We start from the raw sequence: 14,381 nt of genomic DNA on the forward strand, positions 1-14,381 counted from the left end.
GAGGTGACATCTCTATGGGTTAGAATAAAGGAGAGACAGGGAGACATCTCTATTGGTTAGAATAGAGGAGAGGTGACATCTCTATTGGTTAGAATAAAGGAGAGACAGGGAGACATTGGTTAGAATCCCTTGTAGCTGTTGGTTTAAAAGTTGTGTTGCGGTGGTGTGTGTTGTTGGCAACTGACGTCATTCTAAATTTGCGTCTGAATGATAAAGTTGACCCTGGATGGAAGTAGCTGCTTCAGAACAGAGAATTCAGTACTTTATTTTACAGTTTCCAATGGTATTTACCTGGTAATTACTAGGAAATGATGCAGTAACACAGAATTCAACACAATTACTTTCTGAAATAAATGTAATAGCTACCTACATAGTCAAGTATGAGATATAAGTACTATTTTACTTTGGGCCTCATCCTGTCCTCCTGTGTTCCAACAGTGTGACATGATCAATGTATAGTTTAATGAACAATCAATAACCTGTTATTCTGCATTTACATTCCACTGAATGATCCTTTTCAGGTCTGTTCCAATTCAATCTCTTTTCACATAGTGCAAGAACTGTCACAAGGCGAAGTGAATCATACGACTCTTATCTACTGTAATTCTGTCTCAATAAATATTCTCTTATTACAGTCTTTGTAAAAGAGATTATATACAACGATCTCATCAACAATCAGGACATTTCATAGAAAAACAATACAAAGTGGATGAATTATTACGGTTGCCAGACATCACGAAGAGAAGCATCGACACACATGTCATTGGACACTGGCTGGCCTGCCAGAGGAACTACAGTATGAGGTCTTCTTCCTCACTCACACCTCCGGTAGAAGTTGAAGTGGTAGTCTGTGAACAGCGCCCCCACGAAGCCACGGTCGGTATTGCAGTCTGCCTGGCCCTGGATGGAGATAGACCAACATTGTCTATTACATTGACAAGTGACGGCTCTAACAGTGGAGATACTGTACAAGTCCTCAAAGATGGAAGGCAAGCGTGAGGAGGCGAGATCAGGTGGAACCATTCTAGCCAATGACAGGGTAGATAGGCCTTAGAGATAGAGTTCTCGTCTCTGTATCTGTGCCATTTTAGCTTCTGCGCCAGCATGGGCAGCATCTCCATTTTAATGTAGTCAATTTTCTTCTTCTTCACTATTGTTCAGTTTCCAATACCAGTGTGAGACGAGAGCATTACGGGGAGACGAGAGCATTACGGGGAGACGATGAGACGAGAGCATTACGATGAGACGAGAGCATTACGGGGAGACGAGAGCATTACGGGGAGACGAGAGCATTACGGGGAGACGAGAGCATTACGGGGAGACGAGAGCATTACGGGGAGACGAGAGCATTACGGGAGACGAGAGCATTACGGGAGACGAGAGCATTACGATGAGACGAGAGCATTACGGGGAGACGAGAGCATCAGGGGGAGACGAGAGCATTACGATGAGACGAGAGCATTACGGGGAGACGAGAGCATTACGGGGAGACGAGAGCATTACGGGGAGACGAGAGCATTACGGGGAGACGAGAGCATTACGGGGAGACGAGAGCATTACGGGGAGACGAGAGCATTACGGGGAGACGAGAGCATTACGGAGAGACGAGAGCATTACGGGGAGACGAGAGCATTACGGGGAGACGAGAGCATTACGGGGAGACGAGAGCATTACGGGGAGACGAGAGCATTACGGGGAGACGAGAGCATTACGGGAGACGAGAGCATTACGGGGAGACGAGAGCATTACGGGGAGACGAGAGCATTACGGGGAGATGAGAGCATTACGGGGAGACGATGAGACGAGAGCATTACGATGAGACGAGAGCATTACGGGGAGACGAGAGCATTACGGGGAGACGAGAGCATTACGGGGAGACGAGAGCATTACGGGGAGACGAGAGCATTACGGGGAGACGAGCATTACGGGAGACGAGAGCATTACGGGGAGACGAGAGCATTACGGGGAGACGAGAGCATTACGATGAGACGAGAGCATCACGGGGAGACGAGAGCATCAGGGGGAGACGAGAGCATTACGATGAGACGAGAGCATTACGGGGAGACGAGAGCATTACGGGGAGACGAGAGCATTACGGGGAGACGAGAGCATTACGGGGAGACGAGAGCATTACGGGGAGACGAGAGCATTACGGGAGACGAGAGCATTACGGGAGACGAGAGCATTACGGGGAGACGAGAGCATTACGGGGAGACGAGAGCATTACGGGAGACGAGAGCATTACGGGGAGACGAGAGCATTACGGGAGACGAGAGCATTACGGGGAGACGAGAGCATTACGGGAGACGAGAGCATTACGGGAGACGAGAGCATTACGATGAGACAGGGAGACGAGAGCATTACGGGGAGACGAGAGCATTAGGGGAGACGAGAGCATTACGGGGAGACGAGAGCATTACGGGGAGACGAGAGCATTACGGGAGACGAGAGCATTACGGGAGACGAGAGCATTACGGGAGACGAGCATTACACGGGGAGACGAGAGCATTACGGGGAGACGAGAGCATTACGGGGAGACGAGAGCATTACGGGGAGACGAGAGCATTACGGGAGACGAGAGCATTACGATGAGACGAGAGCATCACGGGGAGACGAGAGCATCAGGGGGAGACGAGAGCATTACGGGGAGACGAGAGCATTACGGGGAGACGAGAGCATTACGGGGAGACGAGAGCATTACGGGGAGACGAGAGCATTACGGGGAGACGAGAGCATTACGGGGAGACGAGAGCATTACGGGGAGACGAGAGCATTACGGGGAGACGAGAGCATTACGGGGAGACGAGAGCATTACGGGGAGACGAGAGCATTACGATGAGACGGGGAGACGAGAGCATTACGGGGAGACGAGAGCATTACGGGGAGACGAGAGCATTACGGGGAGACGAGAGCATTACGGGGAGACGAGAGCATTACGGGAGACGAGTGCATTACGATGAGACGAGAGCATCACGGGGAGACGAGAGCATCAGGGGGAGACGAGAGCATTACGGGAGACGAGAGCATTACGGGAGACGAGAGCATTACGGGGAGACGAGAGCATTACGGGAGACGAGAGCATTACGGGGAGACGAGAGCATTACGGGGAGACGAGAGCATTACTGGGAGACGAGAGCATTACGGGGAGACGAGAGCATTACGGGGAGACGAGAGCATTACGGGGAGATGAGAGCATTACGGGGAGACGAGAGCATTACGATGAGACGAGAGCATTACGATGAGACGAGAGCATTACGGGGAGACGAGAGCATTACGATGAGATGAGGAGACGAGAGCATTACGGGGAGACGAGAGCATTACGGGGAGACGAGAGCATTACGGGGAGACGAGAGCATTACGGGGAGACGAGAGCATTACGGGGAGACGAGAGCATTACGGGGAGACGAGAGCATTACGGGGAGACGAGAGCATTACGGGGAGACGAGAGCATTACGGGAGACGAGAGCATTACGGGGAGACGAGAGCATTACGGGGAGACGAGAGCATTACGGGGAGACGAGAGCATTACGGGGAGACGAGAGCATTACGGGGAGACGAGAGCATTACGGGGGAGACGAGAGCATTACGGGGAGACGAGAGCATTACGGGGAGACGAGAGCATTACGATGAGACGAGAGCATTACGATGAGACGAGAGCATTACGGGGAGACGAGAGCATTACGATGAGATGGGGAGACGAGAGCATTACGGGGAGACGAGAGCATTACGGGGAGACGAGAGCATTACGGGGAGACGAGAGCATTACGGGGAGACGAGAGCATTACGGGGAGACGAGAGCATTACGGGGAGACGAGAGCATTACGGGGAGACGAGAGCATTACGGTGGGTTGAGTAAATGGAGGGGGTGGTTATCATACTAATGTTATCATACTAATGTTTAACAACTCTATTAGATTGTGGTTATCAGATCATGTCGTTTTCCCCCCACAACATACAACACGTAGTAGTTGTGAGGCTACTGGGACAGTGTCGTTTTGACATTGATATTTTAGGAAAGGACACATTGGAGAAATCTTTTAGTTCTTACAGCCACTGCTGAGCGGAAGTGGTAGGAGCTCCTGTAGAATCGAGACACTGGCAGAGGCCATTCATGGACGTAGCCCTGGAGAGAACAAGAGAAAAACACTTTCACCCTTTACACTCTCTTACTTTCTTACTTACTTTGTTCACTTTTTATCACACAAACACCAGAGAGTTTACAATTATCAAACAGAGAGCAACCACAGTATAGTGTTGTCTGTGGATGCCATACCTGTGTATTTATGAAATTGTATTCTTCGTTGGTTTGATCGTGGTCCATCAAGGCGGAGCATTTAAACATCTCATCATTATGACACAGGTGGACAACCAGCAGCTCTGTGGTACTGCGTCAGAGGAGAGGAGACACCTAGTGGTCATTTACGGTACTTACAACAAACCCACAGTGCAAGTACCAAGTGCTCTGTGACCATTTGTAATTAGTGTGAACAACAATGAGAGAATGTGCCTCATGCAACTCTGTCTTAGTAGAGGCCTTCATCTCCTCATATAGAACAGGAAGTCCTGTCCTTCTGTACACTGGGGTCCAATGTCTAGAATGTTCAGACAAAGCTAAATCATATATATTTATTATATAAGTCTTGATTCAATCCCTAGCTGCTGAAGGTCTGCGGTAGTATGGTGTGATTGACATTTAAAGGTAATTTCCCATTGAGATGACATACGCAGCAACTACGTGACTGCAGTCTCCGCAAATGCCCGGAAACATTGCCTTTATATTCTAAATCGCAACCTACTGCACTAAGGCTTAAATGGAGCCCTTAGACTCACAAGCTCCCGCTAGTCCCCCCCCCGTGCATGGACTCTGAATGTCTGGGAGGAATCAGACCATCATCAGCCCCGGAGGTAAAACAACCTCTTAGAAACTATCCCCTGCTCCTTCCAGAGTCCACAGTCAATGCCAACCTGTCACCACCACAGTGGGAAGACAAGTCCTATTGAATTATTCAAGTGGAAAACAAAGTGGAGACAAGAGGAAGCATGTCTCATGTCCTGGTCACTCACTTCATCTGGACAGTGACACGCATGTTGGTGGGGACGAACTTGCTGATAGGGATTTGGAAGGAGTAGTTTCCTGACCTGAATGGAAACAGATCAACATAGAGGTGAAGTATACCGTCGGTTTGGCAGCCTGAATCTACATCTATTACAGGAGTTCAAACGGACTGAATTACGTACCCGCAGCTTCCCCTCTCACAGTACCGAGAGTCAATGATCTGTTCGTTTTCTTTGATGAAAAAAGACTTTATTGTTGTGTTTGTCCCTGAAAATAGAACAACAATCTGATGTCAAACTCTAAAGTATTGTGAAATAAAGTCAGAAAATAACAATAATAATAACAGAAAATTTGGATTAAGCATTAAAATGTGTGTTCAAACGTATGTGATAGAATTTGACTTACAATCTCCGCCACCTTTGATTTCTTCATTGAATTTGTCTTCCCCTTTATCTGAGAAGACAGAATTGGAACCACGAGAAGAAGTGAGATTACTGCCCGTCACAAGCAGCACAATGCCAACACTTTATAGAGCATCAGAATTACGTCTCATTCAAGGTCAGCAACATGTAGGTTTTACGTCAACATAAGCAAGCATGAAGAAAGAGATACAGTGGAGAATGCTGTTGGTAAATGAAGACCGGGAGGAGACAGCTCACCTGCTAGAGAGGACCAGGTAGTGGGAAGACAGGGAGTAGACAGCTCACCTGCTAGAGAGGGCCAGGTAGTGGGAAGACAGGGAGTAGACAGCTCACCTGCTAGAGAGGGCCAGGTAGTGGGAAGACCGGAAGGAGACAGCTCACCTGCTAGAGAGGACCAGGTAGTGGGAAGACAGGGAGTAGACAGCTCACCTGCTAGAGAGGGCCAGGTAGTGGGAAGACAGGGAGTAGACAGCTCACCTGCTAGAGAGGGCCAGGTAGTGGGAGATACAGGGAGTAGACAGCTCACCTGCTAGAGAGGACCAGGTAGTGGGAAGACAGGGAGTAGACAGCTCACCTGCTAGAGAGGACCAGGTAGTGGGAGATACAGGGAGTAGACAGCTCACCTGCTAGAGAGGGCCAGGTAGTGGGAAGACAGGGAGTAGACAGCTCACCTGCTAGAGAGGGCCAGGTAGTGGGAGATACAGGGAGTAGACAGCTCACCTGCTAGAGAGGACCAGGTAGTGGGAAGACAGGGAGTAGACAGCTCACCTGCTAGAGAGGACCAGGTAGTGGGAAGACAGGGAGGAGACAGCTCACCTGCTAGAGAGGACCAGGTAGTGGGAAGACAGGGAGTAGACAGCTCACCTGCTAGAGAGGACCAGGTAGTGGGAAGACAGGGAGGAGACAGCTCACCTGCTAGAGAGGACCAGGTAGTGGGAAGACAGGGAGGAGACAGCTCACCTGCTAGAGAGGACCAGGTAGTGGGAGATACAGGGAGTAGACAGCTCACCTGCTAGAGAGGGCCAGGTAGTGGGAAGACAGGGAGTAGACAGCTCACCTGCTAGAGAGGACCAGGTAGTGGGAAGACAGGGAGTAGACAGCTCACCTGCTAGAGAGGACCAGGTAGTGGGAGATACAGGGAGTAGACAGCTCACCTGCTAGAGAGGGCCAGGTAGTGGGAAGACAGGGAGTAGACAGCTCACCTGCTAGAGAGGACCAGGTAGTGGGAAGACAGGGAGTAGACAGCTCACCTGCTAGAGAGGACCAGGTAGTGGGAAGACAGGGAGTAGACAGCTCACCTGCTAGAGAGGACCAGGTAGTGGGAAGACAGGGAGTAGACAGCTCACCTGCTAGAGAGGACCAGGTAGTGGGAAGACAGGGAGTAGACAGCTCACCTGCTAGAGAGGGCCAGGTAGTGGGAAGACAGGGAGTAGACAGCTCACCTGCTAGAGAGGGCCAGGTAGTGGGAGATACAGGGAGGAGACAGCTCACCTGCTAGAGAGGACCAGGTAGTGGGAAGACAGGGAGTAGACAGCTCACCTGCTAGAGAGGACCAGGTAGTGGGAAGACAGGGAGTAGACAGCTCACCTGCTAGAGAGGGCCAGGTAGTGGGAGATACAGGGAGGAGACAGCTCACCTGCTAGAGAGGGCCAGGTAGTGGGAGATACAGGGAGTAGACAGCTCACCTGCTAGAGAGGACCAGGTAGTGGGAAGACAGGGAGTAGACAGCTCACCTGCTAGAGAGGACCAGGTAGTGGGAGATACAGGGAGTAGACAGCTCACCTGCTAGAGAGGGCCAGGTAGTGGGAGATACAGGGAGGAGACAGCTCACCTGCTAGAGAGGACCAGGTAGTGGGAGATACAGGGAGTAGACAGCTCACCTGCTAGAGAGGACCAGGTAGTGGGAGATACAGGGAGGAGACAGCTCACCTGCTAGAGAGGACCAGGTAGTGGGAGATACAGGGAGTAGACAGCTCACCTGCTAGAGAGGACCAGGTAGTGGGAAGACAGGGAGTAGACAGCTCACCTGCTAGAGAGGGCCAGGTAGTGGGAGATACAGGGAGGAGACAGCTCACCTGCTAGAGAGGGCCAGGTAGTGGGATATACAGGGAGGAGACAGCTCACCTGCTAGAGAGGACCAGGTAGTGGGAAGACAGGGAGTAGACAGCTCACCTGCTAGAGAGGACCAGGTAGTGGGAGATACAGGGAGTAGACAGCTCACCTGCTAGAGAGGACCAGGTAGTGGGAGATACAGGGAGTAGACAGCTCACCTGCTAGAGAGGGCCAGGTAGTGGGAGATACAGGGAGTAGACAGCTCACCTGCTAGAGAGGACCAGGTAGTGGGAGATACAGGGAGTAGACAGCTCACCTGCTAGAGAGGACCAGGTAGTGGGAGATACAGGGAGTAGACAGCTCACCTGCTAGAGAGGGCCAGGTAGTGGGAGATACAGGGAGTAGACAGCTCACCTGCTAGAGAGGGCCAGGTAGTGGGAAGACAGGGAGGAGACAGCTCACCTGCTAGAGAGGACCAGGTAGTGGGAGATACAGGGAGTAGACAGCTCACCTGCTAGAGAGGACCAGGTAGTGGGAGATACAGGGAGTAGACAGCTCACCTGCTAGAGAGGACCAGGTAGTGGGAGATACAGGGAGTAGACAGCTCACCTGCTAGAGAGGACCAGGTAGTGGGAGATACAGGGAGTAGACAGCTCACCTGCTAGAGAGGGCCAGGTAGTGGGAGATACAGGGAGTAGACAGCTCACCTGCTAGAGAGGGCCAGGTAGTGGGAGATACAGGGAGTAGACAGCTCACCTGCTACAGAAGGCCTGGTCGTGGGAGATAGAGTGGAGGAGAGGAGGACAGGAGAGATGGTGCTGGTATTATCCATGGAGGCTGTAGTGGGGCAGCAGAACACTTCTTCACAGTAGATCAGGCTACAGAAGTCCACATCAGGGGTCCACGGGACAGGGGTGGTTGTTGGGTTTACTAATAAATAAACAAACAAACAAACGTCCATTTCCACATAAAGGACTCATGACAGACAGCAATACTTTTACCACCTCTTTGTACAATAGAATTCAATGAGACGTCACAACGTCACTACGATGAGACACCACAACGTCACTACGATGAGACACCACAACGTCACCACGATGAGACACCACAACGTCACTACGATGAGACACCACAACGTCACCACGATGAGACACCACAACGTCACTACGATGAGACACCACAACGTTACTACGATGAGACGTCACAACGTCACTACGATGAGACATCACAACGTTACCACGATGAGACATCACAACGTCACTACGATGAGACACCACAACGTTACTACGATGAGACATCACAACGTTACTACGATGAGACATCACAACGTTACTGTGATGAAAGTAGAACTATATAAAGAGCATTTATGGGTTGTTTACCTGAGGTAGTCATGACTGTTGTGGTGTAGAGAGGTTGTTTACCTAAGGTAGTACTGACTGTTGTTTACCTAAGGTAGTACTGACTGTTGTGGTGTAGAGAGGTTGTTTACCTAAGGTAGTACTGACTGTTGTGGTGTAGAGAGGATGTTTACCTAAGGTAGTACTGACTGTTGTGGTGTAGAGAGGATGTTTACCTAAGGTAGTACTGACTGCTGTGGTGTAGAGAGGTTGTTTACCTAAGGTAGTACTGACTGTTGTTTACCTAAGGTAGTCCTGCCTGTTGTGGTGTAGAGAGGTTGTTTACCTAAGGTAGTCCTGACTGTTGTGGTGTAGAGAGGTTGTTTACCTAAGGTAGTACTGACTGTTGTGGTGTAGAGAGGTTGTTTACCTAAGGTAGTACTGACTGTTGTGGTGTAGAGAGGTTGTTTACCTAAGGTAGTCCTGACTGCTGTGGTGTAGAGAGGATGTTTACCTAAGGTAGTACTGACTGTTGTGGTGTAGAGAGGTTGTTTACCTAAGGTAGTACTGACTGTTGTTTACCTAAGGTAGTACTGACTGTTGTGGTGTAGAGAGGTTGTTTACCTGAGGTAGTCCTGACTGTTGTGGTGTAGAGAGGTTGTTTACCTAAGGTAGTCCTGACTGTTGTGGTGTAGAGAGGTTGTTTACCTAAGGTAGTCCTGACTGTTGTGGTGTAGAGAGGTTGTTTACCTGAGGTAGTCCTGACTGTTGTGGTGTAGAGAGGTTGTTTACCTAAGGTAGTCCTGACTGTTGTGGTGTAGAGAGGTTGTTTACCTAAGGTAGTCCTGACTGTTGTGGTGTAGGGAGGTTGTTTACCTAAGGTAGTCCTGACTGTTGTGGTGTAGAGAGGTTGTTTACCTAAGGTAGTCCTGACTGTTGTGGTGTAGAGAGGTTGTTTACCTCAGGTAGTCCTGACTGTTGTGGTGTAGAGAGGTTGTTTACCTAAGGTAGTCCTGATTGTTGTGGTGTAGAGAGGTTGTTTACCTGAGGTAGTACTGACTGTTGTTTACCTGAGGTAGTCTTGACTGTTGTGGTGTAGAGAGGTTGTTTACCTAAGGTAGTCCTGACTGTTGTGGTGTAGAGAGGTTGTTTACCTGAGGTAGTACTGACTGTTGTGGTGTAGAGAGGTTGTTTACCTAAGGTAGTCCTGATTGTTGTGGTGTAGAGAGGTTGTTTACCTGAGGTAGTACTGACTGTTGTTTACCTGAGGTAGTCTTGACTGTTGTGGTGTAGAGAGGTTGTTTACCTAAGGTAGTCCTGACTGTTGTGGTGTAGAGAGGATGTTTACCTAAGGTAGTTCTGACTGTTGTGGTGTAGAGAGGTTGTTTACCTGAGGTAGTACTGACTGTTGTGGTGTAGAGAGGTTGTTTACCTGAGGTAGTACTGACTGTTGTGGTGTAGAGAGGTTGTTTACCTGAGGTAGTACTGACTGTTGTGGTGTAGAGAGGTTGTTTACCTGAGGTAGTACTGACTGTTGTGGTGTAGAGAGGTTGTTTACCTGAGGTAGTACTGACTGTTGTTTACCTGAGGTAGTCCTGACTGTTGTGGTGTAGAGAGGTTGTTTACCTAAGGTAGTCCTGACTGTTGTGGTGTAGAGAGGTTGTTTACCTAAGGTAGTACTGACTGTTGTGGTGTAGAGAGGTTGTTTACCTAAGGTAGTACTGACTGTTGTGGTGTAGAGAGGATGCACAGTAGTCTCGTTGCTGCAAATAAATAAAAACATGATATGACCTTTGAAATGAATTTCACATTCCCATTCTGGATATCATTTGGCACAGATACAGTTTGAGTCTCAGTAGTATTCTTGGCACCGTATTCTTGGCAGATAAAGGCTGGCGGCAAATGTAGTTGGTGACGCCAGATCAGTGGTGTATCTTACTTGTTTCCAGGAAGCAGCATGCCGGCGTCGTCTCTCAGAGTCAGCATGTAGAGAGCTGTGATGGCAATAGAACTGTGGAAGAGACATAGGGTTGTCATAACCCTTCATAACACATTCATAAACATTACATAAGAAAAACAAACCATGGTCAGGCCCAGACCAGGGGACTTACAATACAGGTACATCAACAACAACAAAACTTAGAGTCGATTTATGAAAAGGAATAGTACACTTCTATATTCTAAACTCTCCAATGCTTTTATACAGTCATGTCCCACCCCATCTGATCTGATAGTCAACCTTTTCTCACATTTTCATTTCTCTGATACAGTTATCAGAATAGATAAAGCTTTATGCATTCAACATTATATTATGTTCAGGGAGAGGTAACTGCCAAAATAATGGAAACACTTGAGTAAATGAGGGATACAAAGTATATTGAAAACAGTCGCTTCCACACAGGTGTGGTTCCTGAGTTTTTTAAGTAATTAACATCCTGGCCTGCTTAAGGGTTATTATTTATATTATATTATCATGCTTAAGGGTTATTATTTATATTATATTATCATGCTTAAGGGTTATTATTTATATTATATTATCATGCTTAAGGGTTATTATTTATATTACCATGCTTAAGGGTTATTATTTATATTATCATGCTTAAGGGTTATTATTTATATTATCATGCTTAAGGGTTATTATTTATATTACCATGCTTAAGGGTTATTATTTATATTATATTACCATGCTTAAGGGTTATTATTTATATTATCATGCTTAAGGGTTATTATTAATATTATCATGCTTAGGGTTATTATTTATATTACCATGCTTAAGGGTTATTATTTATATTATCATGCTTAAGGGTTATTATTTATATTATCATGCTTAAGGGTTATTATTTATATTATCATGCTTAAGGGTTATTATTAATATTATCATGCTTAAGGGTTATTATTTATATTACCATGCTTAAGGGTTATTATTTATATTATCATGCTTAAGGGTTATTATTTATATTATCATGCTGAAGGGTTATTATTTATATTATCATGCTTAAGGGTTATTATTTATATTATCATGCTGAAGGGTTATTATTTATATTACCGTGCTTAAGGGTTATAATTTATATTATCATGCATAAGGGTTATTATTTATATTATCATGCTTAAGGGTTATTATTTATATTATATTATCATGCTTAAGGGTTATTATTTATATTATATTATCATGCTTAAGGGTTATTATTTATATTATCATGCTTAAGGGTTATTATTTATATTACCATGCTTAAGGGTTATTATTTATATTATCATGCCTAAGGGTTATTATTTATATTATATTATCATGCTTAAGGGTTATTATTTATATTATCATGCTGAAGGGTTATTATTTATATTATCATGCTGAAGGGTTATTATTTATATTATCATGCTGAAGGGTTATTATTTATATTATCATGCTGAAGGGTTATTATTTATATTATATTATCATGCTTAAGGGTTATTATTTATATTATCATGCTTAAGGGTTATTATTTATATTATCATGCTTAAGGGTTATTATTTATATTATATTATCATGCTTAAGGGTTATTATTTATATTATATTATTAGGGTTATTATTTATATTATATTATCATGCTTAAGGGTTATTATTTATATTATATTATCATGCTTAAGGGTTATTATTTATATTATCATGCTTAAGGGTTATTATTTATATTACCATGCTTAAGGGTTATTATTTATATTATCATGCCTAAGGGTTATTATTGTTATTATCATGCTTAAGGGTTATTATTTATATTATCATGCTTAAGGGTTATTATTTATATTACCATGCTTAAGGGTTATTATTTATATTATCATGCTTAAGGGTTATTATTTATATTATCATGCTTAAGGGTTATTATTTATATTACCACGTCTAAGGGTTATTATTTATATTACCACGTCTAAGGGTTATTATTTATATTATCATGCTTAATGGTTATTATTTATATTACCATGCCTAAGGGTTATTATTTATATTACCGTGCTTAAGGGTTATTATTAATATTATCATGCTTAAGGGTTATTATTTATATTATATTATCATGCTTAAGGGTTATTATTTATATTATATTATCATGCTTAAGGGTTATTATTAATATTATCATGCTTAAGGGTTATTATTTATATTACCATGCTTAAGGGTTATTATTAATATTATCATGCTTAAGGGTTATTATTTATATTATCATGCTTAAGGGTTATTATTTATATTATCATGCTTAAGGGTTATTATTTATATTATATTATCATGCTTAAGGGTTATTATTTATATTATATTATCATGCTTAAGGGTTATTATTTATATTATCATGCTTAAGGGTTATTATTTATATTATCATGCTTAAGGGTTATTATTTATATTATCATGCTTAAGGGTTATTATTTATATTATCATGCTTAAGGGTTATTATTTATATTACCATGCTTAAGGGTTATTATTTATATTACCATGCTTAAGGGTTATTATTTATATTATCATGCTTAAGGGTTATTATTTATATTATCATGCTGAAGGGTTATTATTTATATTATCATGCTGAAGGGTTATTATTTATATTATCATGCTGAAGGGTTATTATTTATATTATATTATCATGCTTAAGGGTTATTATTAATATTATCATGCTTAAGGGTTATTATTTATATTACCATGCTTAAGGGTTATTATTTATATTATCATGCTTAAGGGTTATTATTTATATTATCATGCTTAAGGGTTATTATTTATATTATATTATCATGCTTAAGGGTTATTATTTATGTTATCATGCTTAAGGGTTATTATTTATATTACCATGCTTAAGGGTTATTATTTATATTATCATGCTTAAGGGTTATTATTTATATTACCATGCTTAAGGGTTATTATTTATATTATCATGCTGAAGGGTTATTATTTATATTATATTATCATGCTTAAGGGTTATTATTTATATTATATTATCATGCTTAAGGGTTATTATTTATATTATCATGCTTAAGGGTTATTATTTATATTATCATGCTTAAGGGTTATTATTTATATTATATTATCATGCTTAAGGGTTATTATTTATATTATATTATCATGCTTAAGGGTTATTATTTATATTATATTATCATGCTTAAGGGTTATTATTTATATTATCATGCTTAAGGGTTATTATTTATATTATCATGCTTAAGGGTTATTATTTATATTATATTATCATGCTTAAGGGTTATTATTTATATTATATTATCATGCTTAAGGGTTATTATTTATATTATCATGCTTAAGGGTTATTATTTATATTATCATGCTTAAGGGTTATTATTTATATTATCATGCTTAAGGGTTATTATTTATATTATATTATCATGCTTAAGGGTTATTATTTATATTATATTAGCATGCTTAAGGGTTATTATTTATATTATCATGCTTAAGGGTTATTATTTATATTATATTATAATGCTTAAGGGTTATTATTTATATTATATTATCATGCTTAAGGGTTATTATTTATATTATATTATCATGCTTAAGGGTTATTATTT

At 43.3% G+C, this 14,381-nt stretch overlaps 1 pseudogene; it reads right to left on the reverse strand.

Moving 5' to 3' along the window:
* Positions 1–247: 247 nt before the first annotated feature.
* LOC124023929 overlaps positions 248–14,381 on the reverse strand; it is a 42,665-nt pseudogene continuing 28,531 nt past the window's right edge.

The sequence above is a fragment of the Oncorhynchus gorbuscha genome, unplaced genomic scaffold, assembly GCF_021184085.1.
Source record: "Oncorhynchus gorbuscha isolate QuinsamMale2020 ecotype Even-year unplaced genomic scaffold, OgorEven_v1.0 Un_scaffold_1726, whole genome shotgun sequence".
Classification (NCBI taxonomy): domain Eukaryota; kingdom Metazoa; phylum Chordata; class Actinopteri; order Salmoniformes; family Salmonidae; genus Oncorhynchus; species Oncorhynchus gorbuscha.